The sequence below is a fragment of the Eschscholzia californica genome, unplaced genomic scaffold (assembly GCF_041429995.1).
Source record: "Eschscholzia californica isolate CP2 unplaced genomic scaffold, dmEscCali1.0.p SCAF_1, whole genome shotgun sequence".
Classification (NCBI taxonomy): Eukaryota; Viridiplantae; Streptophyta; class Magnoliopsida; order Ranunculales; family Papaveraceae; genus Eschscholzia; species Eschscholzia californica.
In genome coordinates, this window is record NW_028238198.1 from 61,280,424 (window position 1) to 61,300,708 (window position 20,285).

Sequence of the window (20,285 nt, forward strand, 5' to 3'; positions counted from 1 at the left end):
GTTGGTTAAATAGGAAGAAGTTCAACAACACCTCACTAATGACTCATCCATGAGTCAAGAAATTGTTGCCCTAGCCGTCCAGAACTCGGGTTCTGGTTCTTATAATCGACCCGACTGCTTTGACCGACCCGAGAAACTGAGAACCAAGATGCCACATCTGTTTTGTGATCACTGCCACATGCATGGGTATTTAATACCAACCTGTTACAAGCTTCATGGGTACCCGACCCGTCAACGCCAGGCCCCACTCGCTGCCTTTGTCCAGCCCACAACCGACCCTCACACGGTGCCTCTAGCCATATCAATGACACCCGAACAGTATGATAATCTTTACAATCTACTGGCCCAACAACGTCCCTCTGAAGGTACCCCCTCTATCAACGCCTCCACTAGATCTCCTCTACCAACCGAACGTGAACCACCCGTGAATCTCAAAGGTACGTTTCGTCATTCTTCTACATGGGTCATAGACTCCGGCGCATCTAAAAATATATGTTCAGATTTATTTCTTTTTTCTACTCACCATCGAGCACCTCCGAATTACTTCGTTCGTTTACCGAACGACTGACTCATTCAAGTTTTACACGTTGGAACTATTTTTTTACGAATACATTCTATCTTCATAATGTTCTTCACATTCCGTCTTTTAAGTTTCATTGAATTTATGTTTCAGAAATCTCTCGCTTACTTTCATGTGATGTTTACATTCAATCCTTTTTCGTGTGTCTTTCAGGACCTAGTGACAGGAAAGAAGATTAGACATGGTGATCCTAAAGATGGTTTCTATTTTCTTCGCACGGAGCCTAGGGTTTTATTTTCTGCATTTCCTACTTGTAATTTCGTTTGGGATTTATGGCATTGTCGTTTAGGTCATCCTAGTTCTTCACGTTTGAACTGTTTAGCTAGAAAAGTTTCTTGTATTCCTTTGAATTCAATTAATAAAACTCCGTGTGATGTGTGTCCGTTGTCTAAACAAACTCGTTTCTCATTTCCCATTAATACTTATATTTCATCCAAACCATTTGAATTACTTCATCCAGACTTACAAGGATTTTTTTCAATCCCCTCTTTATCCGGAAATCGATATTTCTTTACCCTTGTCGACGACTTCTCGCGATGTAGGTGGGTTTTTTCTACTTTCTTATAAATCGGACATTAAAAACATCTTTCCGATTTTTCAAACTATATTAAGACACAATTTGGAACTAAAATTTCCTCTCTTGACTTTGGAAAAGGTAACACGATCTTTCCACAAATCCCTTTTCGTTCTGATAATGGAACCGAATTCATGAATCATGATGTCCAAAATTGGGTTCTTTCAAATAACATCATACACCGACATTCTGTTAGGTTATGGTGTCTCCTAGTGTTGGTAGCGGAATCTCAGACATCTTGTATGTCTAACACTAGTATCCCTAGGATCTCATGCATAAGCTAATAATGAACTAGAGTTAGAGATTACCTTAATCGCTAAATTTTCCCTCGAACCTTTCCAATCGAATGTGAAGACCAAGAGCTCCAATTTTTGCTCCTCTACTCAAGACACCCGAATGATAAACTTGATCTCCCACCTTGTTGCTAGCTAAAACACCGATGGTTGTTTGATGAAGAACACTTCTTCTTTTGACTAGATAGATAGTTTGTGAATTATCCCTCTTTCTTTCTCTACTTGATGTTATAGAGTAAGAAAGCTCCTTGAGAATTTTCTACACCCTTATTCAAGTCTTAAGAGACATTATATAGAACCCTAAGTTAGCGTCCAACCCAGATTCGATTTCCTAAAAGTCCCTTTTGAATAAGGTTTAGGGTTTTCACAAAAATAAAAACTATTTTCTATTTCTTGTTACGCTAACTCATGGCCGGGCAAAGAATGCCATTAATGGCAGATCTGGCCTGCCCTATACGGTCACCCTGCGTATCAAGGCCGATCCCCTTTTGGGCTTCAAAACTTCCTTTAGTTGCCCCGACCCAAAACCCCTTTATTCAGGCCTTCTGTACTATCTTTGCCTAAACTTCTTTTAGACCTTTTGGACATATTTATGGGTCTTACCCATGTATATATGTCTCATCCCTCTAGTCATATTAGAGGTCGCTAGGTCTCTTTGCGTACATGGCACACCTCCCTTCGGAATTTTGGGCCAAATGTGTTTTAATCGCAGTCTACATTATAAATAAATTATCTTCTCTTTTGCTTCATGGTTTATCACCCCATGAAAAGTTACTTGGTTCCCCCCATCCTCCAACTCACCTTCGAGTATTCTGGTGCTTATGTTATGCCCGAAATCATCACCTAGAATAAATGGACCTTCGCTCCATTCCCGGTATTTTTATTGCATATCCCCATGGTCAAAAGGGTTACAATTTTTTTGTCTTTCATCTAAAAAGATCATCGTCTCTCGTGACGTCCTCTTTCGCGAGGATCATTTTTCGATGACCATCCTTCTCCCGACCAAGCCTCCTTTCTCCTCTCTACCATATATTACCATTCAAGATGATGGTTCTTTTGTCGCTTCTCCCAGCTCTGACTCACAACCGGTTCCTGTTCTTCCAACCACGATACTTCGACTTCTTCACCAGGCCCAAACCGAACACCCATTCGCCCACAATGGGTTCTGGTTTGTCTTCCGGCACTCCTTCAGCTTCTTCGTTAGGGTCTCCTGGTTTAGCCGATCATAATGAAACCATTCCCTCTTCTCCTGACCGTCCCACATCTGAAATGCCTTCTGATTCTGCGGGTACCTCAACTGCCACTCGGTCTGCCTTTGCTCCTTCGCAGACACCTCTCGGCCTACACACACCCGTCCACCTCCAGATCATCTTCAAGATTACGTTTGTAATGCTTTATCCTCTCCCGACTCTTCTAAATCTATACCCTATCCTCTCACGAATTACATGTCTTTTAATTCCCTTTTAACCGATCATATAGTTTTTCTCACATCCGTTCTCTCCAACACAGAGCCATGATCTTTCTCCCAAGACATGACTTCCTCTCATTGGCGTGATGCCATGGCTAAAGAAATTGTTGCCTCTGAATCAAATAAAACTTGGTCACTTGTTGATCTCCCTCATGGGAAACGATCCATCGATTGTAAATGGGTCTATAAAATAAGACATCGTTTTGACGACTCCATCAAGCGTCACAAAGCTCGTTTAGTTGCGAAAGGATACACCCGAATTGAGGGTTTCGATTACACAAACACTTTCGCTCCCGTTGCTAAATTGGTTACTGTCTGTGCCCTGTTCTCTCTAGCGGCTGACAAAGGTTGGTCTCTTCACCAACTAGATGTCAATAGTGCCTTCCTTTAAGTTGATCTTGAGGAAGAGGTGTTCATGAAACTTCCACCCGGTTTTTTTCTTAAGGGGGCACAACGTGTTTGCAAACTCAACAAGTCACTTTATGGTCTAAAACATGCCTCTCGACAGTCGTTCTCTAAATTTTCCTTTGTTTTACTGACTCGCGGGTTTGTTCAACCCTTTGCAGATTATTCCTTGTTCACTTGCTCTAAAGGCTCTGTTTCCTTGTAAGTCTTGGTATATCTCGATGATATTATCATCAGTGGAACAGATGATGTTGCTATTTCTTTTTTAAAAGATTTTCTTGATAAAAAATTTTCCCTTCAAGACCTCGGCCGCCTCCAATATTTTCTTGGAATCAAGGTCTCCCGTTCTTCGAAAGGCATTTTTCTTTGTCAACGTCGCTACACTCTAAACATCCTCGAAGATTTCGATCTCACCGCTTCCCGTCATTCTCCATTCCCAATGGACCAAGAGCTTCGTCTAGGTCCGGTGGTACTCTCCTTCTTGGACCTACAATTTTTCGACGACTTATCGGTCGTCTCATTACCTCACGGTAACCAGACCAGATATTACTTATGCAGTCAACACCTTAATTCAATTCGTGCAATCCCCTCGTAGCACTCACAGCGATGCTTCTCATGAAGTACTTTGTTATCTCAAAGGTTCTTTTGGAAAAGGAATTTTTTTATCTTCAAATAGTCCACTACACGTGTCTGGCTACAGGGACTCTAACTTGGCTGGTTGTCCGACAACCAGACGACCAACCACTAGTTACATTACCTTCCTTGGTGGAAGTCCCCTCTCTTGGAAATCCGAAAAGCAATCTACGATTTCTGGATCCTCAACTGAGGCCGAATATCGAGCCTTGGCTTCCCTCGCATTTGAGCTTCAATGGCTCAAATTTCTCCTTCATGATCTTGGCATTACTCACTCTGCACCAATGGTTGTTTACTGCGACAACAAGGTTGCCCTCCACATTGCTGACAATCCAGCTTTTCACGAGATAACGAACCACATAAAAATCGACTGCCATCTAGTTCGTGAGAAGATCAAGGTGAACTTGATTGCCTCTCGTTTTACACCAACCACTGAACAACTAGCTGATATCTTTACGAAGTCACTCGGTGTAGACGTTTTTCAACGAATACTTTTTTTTTTTAGAATTCGACTACGATATACGTTAGTCGTTACAAGGCATTGATGCATCATAAAGATGTAATAAGCACGATAACCACCTAATTTAAACCAAGAATGAAAGAGGCATAAAGCCCAACAACAAAGAGGCCTAAAGTCCGACAATTTGGGCAAGTTAGGCATCTTTATGATTTCTGCTCCAACTTGAGGGGGCGTATTGCATTATCTATACCAGACCCATTCGGGTTTACCCACAACCGGCCGATCAACCCACCTATCAACCCGATAGACTTAGTCAAGTAACTAATCTAAATTTGTATCTTATTGTATCTTTCTTTGTTTATCCTAAGCTACCTATAGTTTTATATGTACACATGTAACCATAATACATTTAATTAATGCAGAGAATCAATTTAAACCTATCTCTTCTCTACATCTCTCGGCTGCTCTCTCTCTCTATCTATCTATCTCTCACAGACCACTCGGCACACATGTCTCTCTCTCACTTTGATTATTCATAATAACCTATATAACATCATTCTTGGACGATTGTAAACCCTGGAACTGATTGATAGCGAAAACCTCTCGTTAACTGATCCATCAAAAAGTAGGGGAAATTTCCCCAACTTTTCTTTATGCAACAATTAGAGAAGAGAGAAAACTAGGAGGGTGTTATTTTGAATATCTCTCTTAAAGAATTATAAATAATTCTTTTCTTTTCTATAGTATCATTCTCTATTTATAGAATTCTAACTAACCAACTGGGAGACTTCTCATTTGACCCATAGTTATCTCCCAAAACCCCATGATAAAAGATTATTAATATCTGTTAGATTTAACAATACTCAAGTAGGACGATCGAAAAAGATACCAAAATTGACAGGGTAGAGATTGTTATTCTCGATATAATGATCATATGAAGTCAGAGTTCTATTACTCGTACTGTTCTGAGTTTTAGAACTATGACAAACAATAATAACTTATAATCTAACAACTTAAATTAACAGAAGATAGAAATTAGTGAAGGACAGAGGAGAGTTTGTCGCTCTTTCCTTAAGACAATAGTCGCACTGTATTTCGAACCAACAGTGATGTGATTTGCCTCCCAAGATACAACTGTCTTACCTTTCTGATTGGAAGGTTCTTTCTGATCGGAAATCACGCGAACTCTTGCAAGCAATATAGCAAGTTTGTGTGGTGCAAACCACACAAAGCACTATAGCAAGTCTCAGTTATACCAATGTATAAGTGAGTAATATCTTTTAAGCCTTAACGTGTTTGTTTTAGTACTAGATGTGGGACTAACATTAATTAGCTCCTAGCTTTCCTTTTTTAACTCCAACTTCAAATATTAATATCTCATTCTTATGGAATCTATTTTATGCAAATATTTAGTCGAAATTCAAGCCCTCGATGATACGAACGCAACGGTACCTTTTTCGAGATGTTTCAACAAGTGGACCCCACTCAAATATGCAAAAAACGTACTCAGTGTTTTTGATTCAGATTCCAACAGAGATGAGTATATACTATATAGTATAGCTATCTATTATTTAGTCAGCTTGCTTGTCTAGATTAATAGTACTTTTCTAAAGACGAGAAAAATGAAAGCTTTTAATCAGATACCAAGATTGAAGAATCACGACTTTTGCAATAGCTCTGCATTTTTGTTTTAAGAGTTTACTATGTTATTAAATGTTTTCACTAACATTGATTTTTCCATACCAAAGTAGTGTAGTCATTAATGAGATTCAGTATACACCAAATTCTAGACGGTTAATTTTATAAGATCGATGACTTGAGTAATAGACATGTCTTGGGTTAAACACTTCAATGAGATTTTGTAACATTTTTTTTTTATTGCGTAATACATTGACTACAATCCCACGTGAATGTCAAATATTTTTCCCACTCGTGGTGAAATCAACATATTTTAATATCCTACAGATTAACTATTAATGCATATTTTGAAATTAACTATATCTTACATATTTTGATTTTTTTCTTATCTGGAAACTCTCTGAGGGAGGTGTTCTCTTTTCTCGGAGTTTCTATTAGTGAAGGGAAACATAAGAGAGACAAAAAGATAAAAGCCAATGGTAGCGGTGGTGGGAGGTATATAAAAAAGAAGAATCTCCTTTTTATGTTTGAAAGTTGTCCGAAAAACTGACTGGAGGATAACTTTCTGTCGGAGAAGACGGTGAGATGGAGGGAGGGAGAAATGAGGTGGATGAGAGAAGTGAATAAATGGATGAGAGAATAAGAGATGATGTAGCCTATAATATTTTTAAATTTTTCGGGAATTAATTTTATTTTGGTCCCTAAAAGTACTTCCGGAAAGAGTTGAAATTCTCGGTCATTGGACGCTAAAACGAACTGCCATCACTAATGGGGACCGAAACGTTGAGTTGGTCACAAATTCGGGGCCTATAATATTTTTAAATTTATAAGCCCCAAAACAGATCTGGTAGTGTTTTAGGCGAAACACGGCTGGAACTCCTTAGATGATTTGGCCGACCTCCCAATTCTGGGCTTAGGTGGTGGATTTCTTTGGACCTAGCAATCCAGCCTCCTTGAGACGGGTTGACTCGTTGGGCTTCTGGCCTATTCTTGACTTCTTGATGTCAGTCAACGGTTAACTATTTTATGTGTCATCACGAGCCTCGCCACTCCTTAAAGTAGAGAAAGTAAGGAATATAAGTACATTGAAGTTCTAGACTTAAATAATTTAAAAAAAATAAATAAATCTTAAAGGTGGCAGTATACTTGGACCAGAGATGTTCGTGCAACTTGGTCGTTCTTTGCGTATTTAATTTCCTGAGCTCCGTGTTTTAGGGTTGTCTTTTAACCTGTGCTGATCTCCATGATCACAAATTCGGGGCCAAAGAAAAATTGATCATTATTTTTAAAAGTTTCAATAGTGTTTATAAAAAATAAAATTTATCGAATGTTTCAAAGTATAAAATAATATCAAGAAAAATTAAATAATAAATGTTAAAAATCACATAAAATTTAAAATGACATTACGAAGTCTAAAAATAAATAGAATTCTGTAATTTAATTTCAATAACGTAATCAACTGAGAAACACTAATAAAAATCTATAAATAACCTTTAGAAAATCTGAAAATAACATGCAGAAAATCTAAACACGGTACAAAACTATCTAAAACAACTTTAATATCCACAAATATCTAAAGATCTAGTAATAAGTAGATATTTAGATATCTTAATGTTGTTTTTATACTTTCATATATTTTTATGTTATTTTTTTTATCTTTAGATTTCTAAATTAGTTTAGATAATTTTATGAAAAAATGAGTGAAAAACCCAAAAATCTAGACCCTAATAAGAAAAAAACCCACTCAAAAATAATAATGTCAAAAAAACCTATTTTTTGAACATTTTTCAAAATGTTCACAACATGTGTAATTATGTTGTTAAGAAGACAACATATTTTTTTCATAATTCCATTTTTACCCTTATATGTTGACAACATATATCATTGTGTTGTTATAAAATGTTGACAATATCTATAATAATGTCCCGACTTATTATAAAATGTTGGCGTCATGTATAATTATGTTCTTAACAACATATATAATGTATTAGTCAAAATATTATTTCTTCGTTAACGGATTTGTTAAATACAAAGGATAATATGCATAACATTTTAATTTTTGTAAAGGACAAATAAAAAAAATGCTTTAGTCTTTATATTGATGTCGAAAGCAAAACTAAAAATGCCGAAACAATTTATTTTTTCACAAGACAAATCGGAAAATGTTGTAGCCAGAATGTTTGTGTTAGTTTGTCTATGTAAAATGCAAAATAAAAAAATGCGAAATATTTTGGCAAAACAATGTCTAAGCAAGAACGAATTTGTTCAAAAATTTACAAGTTGTTGAGACAAACTAAGATTTATTCAGAAATTTACAAAATTGTCGAGAGCAAACCAAGAATTGTTCAGAAATGTTCAAAATTGTTTTCTGACGTTGATTTGGGCGGAAAATTTCATTTTGGAAGGTAAAATTGTATTTTTACCTACTGGGTTTTTTGCCACATTATTATTTAGTATTGGGCCTGATTCTCTTTAACTTTCCCATTTTGGGCCTTATAATTACCGGCCCAATATATGTGAATGAAGATATCGGCTACCCGACATTGGGCTATACCGTTGTAGAAATTACATGTACCTAATAAGAGCTAGGAAGAAAATTTTCCAAAGATACTGATGTGGAATTTGGAACACTGAAAGCATTAAGAAAGATAGTTTACCCGCTATCTAAAGCCTCGAGACACTTTCTCTCTCCCTAGAGAAAAAGAATAACCGCCACCTTCAATACTCTTTGTAATCTGAGACCTTCACTAGCGAGAAAAATGATAACCACTATTTTCAAGTTTAAGCACTTGGGATGTACAGATGTTGAGGGTCTTTTGGAAGGCAAGCTCTGGCCGAGTTCTTGCGAAGATGACAAAAAATGTTTATCATATGATGGTGGCATTACTCAAGTTAAGGTGGCATATAATAGAATTCACAAAGACAATGTTGAAATTGACTTGCATATGGGACCTACTAAACGAAATGTAACGAGTTATAAATGTAATATGTGTCCATGTATATTTTAGTAGAGACGGTTATAAATGTAAAGGGTGTCCATGTATAATTCGGAATTAAAATGAGAGAGTCGGTGGGACGTTGGGGATAGAGTTTCAGTGGCTATATACACTGAAACTCTAAAGATGTCTAATGAATTCTCACTAATCCTTTGTGTAACTTGTTATTCTTATCATAGCGAAAATCATCACGTCTTATTTCCCGTAAAGTAAGTTTCAAAAACTGAACTACGTAAATCTCTTTGTGTTTTGTGCATTAATTTACATTTCTATTGTTTTTCGTACATTGCTTGATTTCTTCCCATCAGCTAGATACGATTTCTAGTAACGAGGTCTAAATTGGTTGATAATATTAATAGTGTTATAAGTTACTATAATCCCATTAAACTTCTTCCGCCCAAAGTCATTAGGTAAACGGATTACTTAGATGTTGATCATGAATAATGCTTCGAGATAGAATGTTGCGGTCAACTACGATTTAGTGGTGCGCGTATATCAGGTGGCGCATATACCGAGGCATTTATGTGTCGCGAAATTCTTGTCTATACCATTTAGGATTACGCAGAGAATTTTAATTCACATAACAATGTTTTTGTTGGACAAAATGTTGTTTCCGGACAAAGTCATCAAGCCCAACTAGGTTAGAGGGCCCGACTGGACATGATGTATGTTAGATAGAGCTCTATATGTAAATACCAGCAAAAGAAATACGAAACAATTTGGCTAAGACAACCATCAAGATAAATTGAGGTTATTAGCATATTTTCTTGAAGGGAGATACAAATGACATTTTATTTATTACGGGAATTACAACAATATCTAATTAATAAAATCTCAACTTCATTTTGTCTTGTGTTCTTAGTTTGCTGGAATAGTGCCGCCTGGAGAAAAAAACATAATAATAAGTTAGTTACTTTTCTACGGAACATAATCTAAAAGTATCAAAACAAGACGACAGAATTTGAAAAATTCAAAATAAAGTGACAAATCAGAGCTCATCATATTATTCAATGGAATGGTCTTTAGGGTCACAATTGAAAATTAAGATGAAGGTTGAATGAATAGGGTGATTCATACTTCTTTACGGTGGTACCTCTCATAGAACTTTATGTTATTTAAATATTTTTCTTAGCTAACAAATAACGGCTTGCTAACTTTTTGTGTCAACAAGATTCTAGTTTTGGGCTTTTTGAATTAATTTTATGAATTAGTGGCCTAGTGAAAAAAAAGGGGGAATAAAAAGTTGCTTACTTCCACATTTAAGTCCATGAGGAAGATCTAAGCCACAAGTTTGAAAAACATAAAATATCTTCTGAATGTCAAGTTTTTCTTCATCACCGGGAGTGATAACTCGACATGCACAAGGCACATCAACTTTTTTAGTCAACTCACAACATTCTTGGTTAGGTGGTAATTGTGGTGTTCCTTTCGCTATGAATTGACCACATATTGTGATATATGACCCGTCCTCAATTCCACATTTTATCTCACATAAAACTCCATTGTTCTTTGACATAAGTACTCCAACAAGTATTGTCAACACGACCATGGATAAAACCCTAGAGTTAAAAGGTCTTGCCATCTCTTCTTCTATCTCACAATCAAACTCTTACTTACTACTAATTAAATCCCTCTTATTTAGTTTTTGGTTTTGACATCTATCCATGACCACTATTTATATTCAACTTTCGAGAATCTTTAGGATTTTTTCTAAAGACATTAAGTAACAACTTTAATTAAACTCTATCTTCAATTTACAAGCATTTCAAGAGAATTATTTAGATTTGTTTTGTGAGTATCATTGAGATTTGTTTTGGGTAATAGGAAGAAATTAATGACTTAAAAGAGGAAATCATTTACCCCTATATTTCATAAATTTTAATATGACCCCTTTTTTAACGTAAATGTTATAACTACCCTTCTTATATATATTTTTTCAAAATAAAATTAAATACAAAACATGAATTTCCACCTCACCTCTCTCTCCACCTCACATCTCTCTCCACGTCACCTCTCTCTCTCTCCAACTCACCTCTCTCTCTCTCCAACTCACCTCTCTTTCTCTCCAACTCACCTCTCTCTCTCTCCAACTCACCTCTCTCTCTCTCCAACTCACCTCTTTCTCTCTCCAACTCACCTCTTTCTCTCTCCAACTCACCTCTCTCTCTCTCCAACTCACCTCTCTTTCTCTCTCCAACTCACCTCTCTCTTGTCCGACGAAGGTCATCGGCTGGAAAATTTTCCGGCCGGCGACCTTCAATCATTAAAAAAGAAAAAAAAACTCTCATATCTCTCTCTCTCTAAACACTCCGGCGAAGGGGAAACCCCTTCGCCGGAGCAAGGTCTGGTCGTGAAGAGAGAGGTGAGTTGGAGAGTGAGAGGTGAGTTGGAGAGAGAGGTGAGGTGGAAATTCATGTTTTCTATTTAATTTTATTTTGTAACAATATTTATAGGAAGGGTAGTTATGACCTTTACAAGAAAAAAGGGATCATATTTGAATTTATGAAAAATAGAGCGCCAAGAAGGAAGTTGGTCACAAATTAAGGGGCCAAAAGGAAATGACTCTTTTTTTTTGTAAGTAAACTCTATCTTTATAATATATACACTTGAGTCGATCTAGAGTTTTTTTTTCTTTTTTTTGATGAGAGAGTCAATCTAGAGTTATGCTTTTGAGATCTATGTAGGACCACTGTCCAAAGTTATCAGGGCCGGCCTCCAATATTTTGGAGGCCCAAACGATGTCATAGATTGGGGCCTTAATACACTTAGAAATCTTTTTTGCAGAAAAAGCTTATAGGTGGAATCGAACCGTTGATTTATTCCAAATAATACAAAGCCTTAACCATTAAGCTACAACTCAAGACGTGTTATAAAATAGGTTAGAATGTTATTATTGTTTGTCAAACTGACACAAAAATCCAAACATTAGACTTTCCGTCACGATAGGGCCCAAAGCGACCGCTTTGGCTGCTTTGGACCAGGGCCGCCCCTGAAAGTTATATTACATATGAATAATATTTTGATTATCTTGAGTTAAAAGGATAAATGAAAAACTTAAGAGTGGATGGAACTTATAACTTCACAAAGACATTTTGCGAGAAACTTCATTATTTTGCTCATTAGGAATTTGATTCAATATATGTGAATGAAGATATCGGCTACCCGACATTGGGCTATACCGTTGTAGAAATTACATGTACCTAGTAAGAGCTAGGAAGAAAATTTTCCTAAAATACTGATGTGGAATTTGGAACACTAAAAGCATTAAGAAAGATAGGCTACCCGCTATCTAAAGCCTTGAGACACTCTCTCTCTCTAGAGAAAAAGGATAACCGCCACCTTCAATACTCTTTGTAATATGAGATCTTCACTAGCGAGAAAAATGATAACCACCATTTTCAAGTTTAAGCATTTTGGATGTACAGATGTTGAGGGTCTTTTGGAAAGGCAAGCTCTGGCCGAATTCTTGCGAAGATGACAAAAAACTTTATCATATGATGGTGGCATTACTCAAGTTAAGGTGGCATATAATAGATTTCAAAAGGAAAATATTGAAATTGTCTTGCATAAGGGACCTACTAAACGAAATGTAACGAGTTATAAATGTAATATGTGTCCATGTATGTTTCAGTAAAGACGGTTATAAATGTAAAGGGTGTCCATGTATAATTCGGAATTAAAATGAGGGAGTCAGTGGGATGGTGGGGTTAGAGTTTCAGTGGCTATATACACTGAGACTCTTAAGATGTCTAATGAATTCTCACTTATCCTTTGTCTAACTTGTTATTCTTATCATAGCGAAAATCATCACGTCTTAATTCCCGTAGAGTAAGTTTAAAAAACAGAACTACCAAAATCTCTTTGTGTTTTGTGCATTAATTTACTTTTCAATTGTTTTTCTTACATTGCTTGATTTCTTCCCATCAGCTAGATACGATTTCTAGTAGTTAGGTCTAAATTGGTTGATAATATTAATAGCGTTATAAGTTACTATAATCCCATTAAACTTCTTCCGCCCAAAGTCATTAGGTAAATGGACTAGTTAGATGTTGATCATGAATAATGCGTCGAGATAGAATGTTGCGGTCAACTACGATTTAGTGGTGCGCGTATATCAGGTGGCGCATATACTTAGGCATTTATGTGTCGCGAAATTCTTGTCTATACCATTTAGGATTACACAGAGAATTTTAATTCACATAACAATGTTTTTGTTGATATTTAGATATCTTAATGTTGTTTTTATACTTTCATATATTTTTATGTTATTTTTTTTATCTTTAGATTTCTAAATTAGTTTAGATAATTTTATGAAAAAATGAGTGAAAAACCCAAAAATCTAGACCCTAATAAGAAAAAAACCCACTCAAAAATAATAATGTCAAAAAAACCTATTTTTTAAACATTTTTCAAAATGTTCACAACATGTGTAATTATGTTTTTAAGAAGACAACATATTTTTTTCATAATTCTATTTTTACCCTTATATGTTGACAACATATATCATTGTGTTGTTATAAAATGTTGACAATATCTATAATAATGTCCCGACTTATTATAAAATGTTGGCGTCATATATAATTATGTTCTTAACAACATATATAATGTATTAGTCAAAATATTATTTCTTCGTTAACGGATTTGTTAAATACAAAGGATAATATGCATAACATTTTAATTTTTGTAAAGGACAAATAAAAAAAATGCTTTAGTCTTTATATTGATGTCGAAAGCAAAACTAAAAATGTCGAAACAATTTATTTTTTCACAAGACAAATCGGAAAATGTTGTAGCCAGAATGTTTGTGTTAGTTTGTCTATGTAAAATGCAAAATAAAAAAATGCGAAATATTTTGGCAAAACAATGTCTAAGCAAGAACGAATTTGTTCAAAAATTTACAAGTTGTTGAGACAAACTAAGATTTGTTCAGAAATTTACAAAATATTCGAGAGCAAACCAAGAATTGTTCAGAAATGTTCAAAATTGTTTTCTGACGTTGATTTGGGCGGAAAATTTCATTTTGGAAGGTAAAATTGTATTTTTACCTACTGGGTTTTTTGCCAAATTATTATTTAGTATTGGGCCTGATTCTCTTTAACTTTCCCATTTTGGGCCTTATAATTACCGGCCCAATATATGTGAATGAAGATATCGGCTACCCGACATTGGGCTATACCATTGTAGAAATTACATGTACCTAATAAGAGCTAGGAAGAAAATTTTCCAAAGATACTGATGTGGAATTTGGAACACTGAAAGCATTAAGAAAGATAGTTTACCCGCTATCTAAAGCCTCGAGACACTTTCTCTCTCCCTAGAGAAAAAGAATAACCGCCACCTTCAATACTCTTTGTAATCTGAGACCTTCACTAGCGAGAAAAATGATAACCGCTATTTTCAAGTTTAAGCACTTGGGATGTACAGATGTTGAGGGTCTTTTGGAAGGCAAGCTCTGGCCGAGTTCTTGCGAAGATGACAAAAAATGTTTATCATATGATGGTGGCATTACTCAAGTTAAGGTGGCATATAATAGAATTCACAAAGACAATGTTGAAATTGACTTGCATATGGGACCTACTAAACGAAATGTAACGAGTTATAAATGTAATATGTGTCCATGTATATTTTAGTAGAGACGGTTATAAATGTAAAGGGTGTCCGTGTATAATTCGGAATTAAAATGAGAGAGTCGGTGGGACGTTGGGGATAGAGTTTCAGTGGCTATATACACTGAAACTCTAAAGATGTCTAATGAATTCTCACTAATCCTTTGTGTAACTTGTTATTTTTATCATAGCGAAAATCATCACGTCTTATTTCCCGTAAAGTAAGTTTCAAAAACTGAACTACGTAAATCTCTTTGTGTTTTGTGCATTAATTTACATTTCTATTGTTTTTCGTACATTGCTTGATTTCTTCCCATCAGCTAGATACGATTTCTAGTAACGAGGTCTAAATTGGTTGATAATATTAATAGTGTTATAAGTTACTATAATCCCATTAAACTTCTTCCGCCCAAAGTCATTAGGTAAACGGATTACTTAGATGTTGATCATGAATAATGCTTCGAGATAGAATGTTGCGGTCAACTACGATTTAGTGGTGCGCGTATATCAGGTGGCGCATATACCGAGGCATTTATGTGTCGCGAAATTCTTGTCTATACCATTTAGGATTACGCAGAGAATTTTAATTCACATAACAATGTTTTTGTTGGACAAAATGTTGTTTCCGGACAAAGTCATCAAGCCCAACTAGGTTAGAGGGCCCGATTGGACATGATGTATGTTAGATAGAGCTCTATATGTAAATACCAGCAAAAGAAATACGAAACAATTTGGCTAAGACAACCATCAAGATAAATTGCGGTTATTAGCATATTTTCTTGAAGGGAGATACAAATGACATTTTATTTATTACGGGAATTACAACAATATCTAATTAATAAAATCTCAACTTCATTTTGTCTTGTGTTCTTAGTTTGCTGGAATAGTGCCGCCTGGAGAAAAAAACATAATAATAAGTTAGTTACTTTTCTACGGAACATAATCTAAAAGTATCAAAACAAGACGACAGAATTTGAAAAATTCAAAATAAAGTGACAAATCAGAGCTCATCATATTATTCAATGGAATGGTCTTTAGGGTCACAATTGAAAATTAAGATGAAGGTTGAATGAATAGGGTGATTCATACTTCTTTACGGTGGTACCTCTCATAGAACTTTATGTTATTTAAATATTTTTCTTAGCTAACAAATAACGGCTTGCTAACTTTTTGTGTCAACAAGATTCTAGTTTTGGGCTTTTTGAATTAATTTTATGAATTAGTGGCCTAGTGAAAAAAAAGGGGGAATAAAAAGTTGCTTACTTCCACATTTAAGTCCATGAGGAAGATCTAAGCCACAAGTTTGAAAAACATAAAATATCTTCTGAATGTCAAGTTTTTCTTCATCACCGGGAGTGATAACTCGACATGCACAAGGCACATCAACTTTTTTAGTCAACTCACAACATTCTTGGTTTGGTGGTAATTGTGGTGTTCCTTTCGCTATGAATTGACCACATATTGTGATATATGACCCGTCCTCAATTCCACATTTTATCTCACATAAAACTCCATTGTTCTTTGACATAAGTACTCCAACAAGTATTGTCAACACGACCATGGATAAAACCCTAGAGTTAAGAGGTCTTGCCATCTCTTCTTCTATCTCACAATCAAACTCTTACTTACTACTAATTAAATCCCTCTTATTTAGTTTTTGGTTTTGACATCTATCCATGACCACTATTTATATTCAACTTTCGAGAATCTTTAGGATTTTTTCTAAAGACATTAAGTAACAACTTTAATTAAACTCTATCTTCAATTTACAAGCATTTCAAGAGAATTATTTAGATTTGTTTTGTGAGTATCATTGAGATTTGTTTTGGGTAATAGGAAGAAATTAATGACTTAAAAGAGGAAATCATTTACCCCTATATTTCATAAATTTTAATATGACCCCTTTTTTAACGTAAATGTTATAACTACCCTTCTTATAAATATTTTTTCAAAATAAAATTAAATAGAAAACATGAATTTCCACCTCACCTCTCTCTCCACCTCACATCTCTCTCCACGTCACCTCTCTCTCTCTCCAACTCACCTCTCTCTCTCTCCAACTCACCTCTCTCTCTCTCCAACTCACCTCTTTCTCTCTCCAATTCCCCTCTCTCTCTCCAACTCACCTCTTTCTCTCTCCAACTCACCTCTCTCTCTCTCCAACTCACCTCTCTTTCTCTCTCCAACTCACCTCTCTCTTGTCCGACGAAGGTCATCGGCCGGAAAATTTTCCGGCCGGCGACCTTCAATCATTAAAAAAGAAAAAAAAACTCTCATATCTCTCTCTCTCTAAACACTCCGGCGAAGGGGAAACCCCTTCGCCGGAGCAAGATCTGGTCGTGAAGAGAGAGGTGAGTTGGAGAGTGAGAGGTGAGTTGGAGAGAGAGGTGAGGTGGAAATTCATGTTTTCTATTTAATTTTATTTTGTAACAATATTTATAGGAAGGGTAGTTATGACCTTTACAAGAAAAAAGGGATCATATTTGAATTTATGTAAAATAGAGCGCCAAGAAGGAAGTTGGTCACAAATTAAGGGGCCAAAAGGAAATGACTCTTTTTTTTTGTAAGTAAACTCTATCTTTATAATATATACACTTGAGTCGATCTAGAGTTTTTTTTTCTTTTTTTTGATGAGAGAGTCAATCTAGAGTTATGCATTTGAGATCTATGTAGGACCACTGTCCAAAGTTATCAGGGCCGGCCTCCAATATTTTGGAGGCCCAAACGATGTCATAGATTGGGGCCTTAATACACTTAGAAATCTTTTTTGCAAAAAAAGCTTATAGGTGGAATCGAACCGTTGATTTATTCCAAATAATACAAAGCCTTAACCATTAAGCTACAACTCAAGACGTGTTATAAAATAGGTTAGAATGTTATTATTGTTTGTCAAACTGACACAAAAATCCAAACATTAGACTTTCCGTCACGATAGGGCCCAAAGCGACCGCTTTGGACCAGGGCCGCCCCTGAAAGTTATATTACATATGAATAATATTTTGATTATCTTGAGTTAAAAGGATAAATGAAAAACTTAAGAGTGGATGGAACTTATAACTTCACAAAGACATTTTACGAGAAACTTCATTATTTTGCTCATTAGGAATTTGATTCAATATATGTGAATGAAGATATCGGCTACCCGACATTGGGCTATACTGTTGTAGAAATTACATGTACCTAGTAAGAGCTAGGAAGAAAATTTTCCTAAAATACTGATGTGGAATTTGGAACACTAAAAGCATTAAGAAAGATAGGCTACCCGCTATCTAAAGCCTTGAGACACTCTCTCTGTCTAGAGAAAAAGGATAACCGTCACCTTCAATACTCTTTGTAATATGAGATCTTCACTAGCGAGAAAAACGATAACCACCATTTTCAAGTTTAAGCATTTTGGATGTACAGATGTTGAGGGTCTTTTGGAAGGCAAGCTCTGGCCGAATTCTTGCGAAGATGACAAAAAACTTTATCATATGATGGTGGCATTAATCAAGTTAAGGTGGCATATAATAGAACTCAAAAGGAAAATATTGAAATTGTCTTGCATATGGGACCTACTAAACGAAATGTAACGAGTTATAAATGTAATATGTGTCCATGTATGTTTCAGTAAAGACGGTTATAAATGTAAAGGGTGTCCATGTATAATTCGGAATTAAAATGAGAGAGTCAGGGGGATGGTGGGGTTAGAGTTTCAGTGGCTATATACACTGAGACTCTTAAGATGTCTAATGAATTCTCACTTATCCTTTGTCTAACTTGTTATTCTTATCATAGCGAAAATCATCACGTCTTAATTCCCGTAGAGTAAGTTTAAAAAACAGAACTACCAAAATCTCTTTGTGTTTTGTGCATTAATTTACTTTTCAATTGTTTTTCTTACATTGATTGATTTCTTCCCATCAGCTAGATACGATTTCTAGTAGTTAGGTCTAAATTGGTTGATAATATTAATAGCGTTATAAGTTACTATAATCCCATTAAACTTCTTCCGCCCAAAGTCATTAGGTAAATGGACTAGTTAGATGTTGATCATGAATAATGCGTCGAGATAGAATGTTGCGGTCAACTACGATTTAGTGGTGCGCGTATATCAGGTGGCGCATATACTTAGGCATTTATGTGTCGCGAAATTCTTGTCTATACCATTTAGGATTACACAGAGAATTTTAATTCACATAACAATGTTTTTGTTGGACAAAATGTTGTTTCCGGACAACGTTATCAAGCCCAACTAGGTTAGAGGGCCCGATTGGACATGATAGCTAGATAGAGCTCTATATGTAAATACCAGCAAAAAAAATACGAAACAATTTGGCTAGGACAACAATCAAAGATAAATTGAGGTTATTAGCATATTTTCTTGAAGGGAGATACAAAAGACATTTTATTTATTACGGGAATTGCAACAATATCTAATTAATAAAATCTCAACTTCATTTTGTCTTCTGTTCTTAGTTTGCTGGAATAGTGCCGCCTGGAGAAAAAAAACATATTAATAAGTTAATTACTTTTCTACGAAACATAATCTAAAAGTATCAAAACAAGACGACAGAATTTGAAAAATTGAAAAATAAAGTGACAAATCAGAGCTCATCATATTATACAATGGAATGATCTTTAGGGTCACAATTGAAAATTAAGATGAAGGTTGAATGGGTAGAGTGATTCATACTTCTTTACGGTGGTACCTCTCATAGAACTTTATGGTATTTAAATATTTTTCTTTGCTAACAAATAACGGCTTGCTAACTTTTTGGGTCAATAAGATTCTAGTTTTGGGCTTTTCGAATTAATTTTATGAATTAGTTGCCTAGTGAAAAAAAAGGGGGAATAAAAAGTTGCTTACTTCCACATTTCAGTCCATGAGGAAGATCTAAGCCACAAGTTTGAAAGACATAAAATATCTTCTGAATGTCAAGTTTTTCTTCATCACCGGGAGTGATAACTCGACATGCACAAGGCACATCAACTTTTTTAGTCAACTCACAACATTCTAGGTTTGGTGGTAATTGTGGTGTTCCTTTCGCTATGAATTGACCACATATTGTGATATATGACCCGTCCTCAATTCCACATTTTATCTCACATAAAACTCCATTGTTCTTTGACATAAGTACTCCAACAAGTATTGTCAACACGACCATGGATAAAACCCTAGAGTTAAAAGGTCTTGCCATCTCTTCCTCTATCTCACAATCAAACTCTTACTTACTACTAATTAAATCCCTCTTATTTAGTTTTTGGTTTTGACATCTATCCATGACCACTATTTATATTCAACTTTCGAGAATCTTTAGGATTTTTTCTAAAGACATTAAGTAACAACTTTATTAAACTCTATCTTCAATTTACAAGCATTTCAAGAGAATTATTTAGATTGGTTTTGTGAGTATCATTGAGATTTGTTTTGAGTAATAGGAAGAAATTAATGACTTAAAAGAGGAAATCATTTACCCCTATATTTCATAAATTTTAATATGACCCCTTTTTTAACGTAAATGTTATAACTACCCTTCTTATAAATATTTTTTCAAAATAAAATTAAATAGAAAACATGAATTTCCACCTCACCTCTCTCTCTCCACCTCACATCTCTCTCCACGTCACCTCTCTCTCTCTCCAACTCACC

At 35.4% G+C, this 20,285-nt stretch overlaps 1 long non-coding RNA gene across 1 annotated transcript; it reads right to left on the minus strand.

Moving 5' to 3' along the window:
• Window positions 1–18,966: 18,966 nt before the first annotated feature.
• On the minus strand, window positions 18,967–19,902 carry LOC147568009 (uncharacterized). Its single transcript, XR_015238033.1, has 2 exons — window positions 19,503–19,902; window positions 18,967–19,130 (listed from the first exon to the last, which is right to left on the minus strand). It is a non-coding gene; the product is annotated as an uncharacterized LOC147568009 (long non-coding RNA).
• Between the last annotated feature and the right edge of the window lie 383 nt (window positions 19,903–20,285).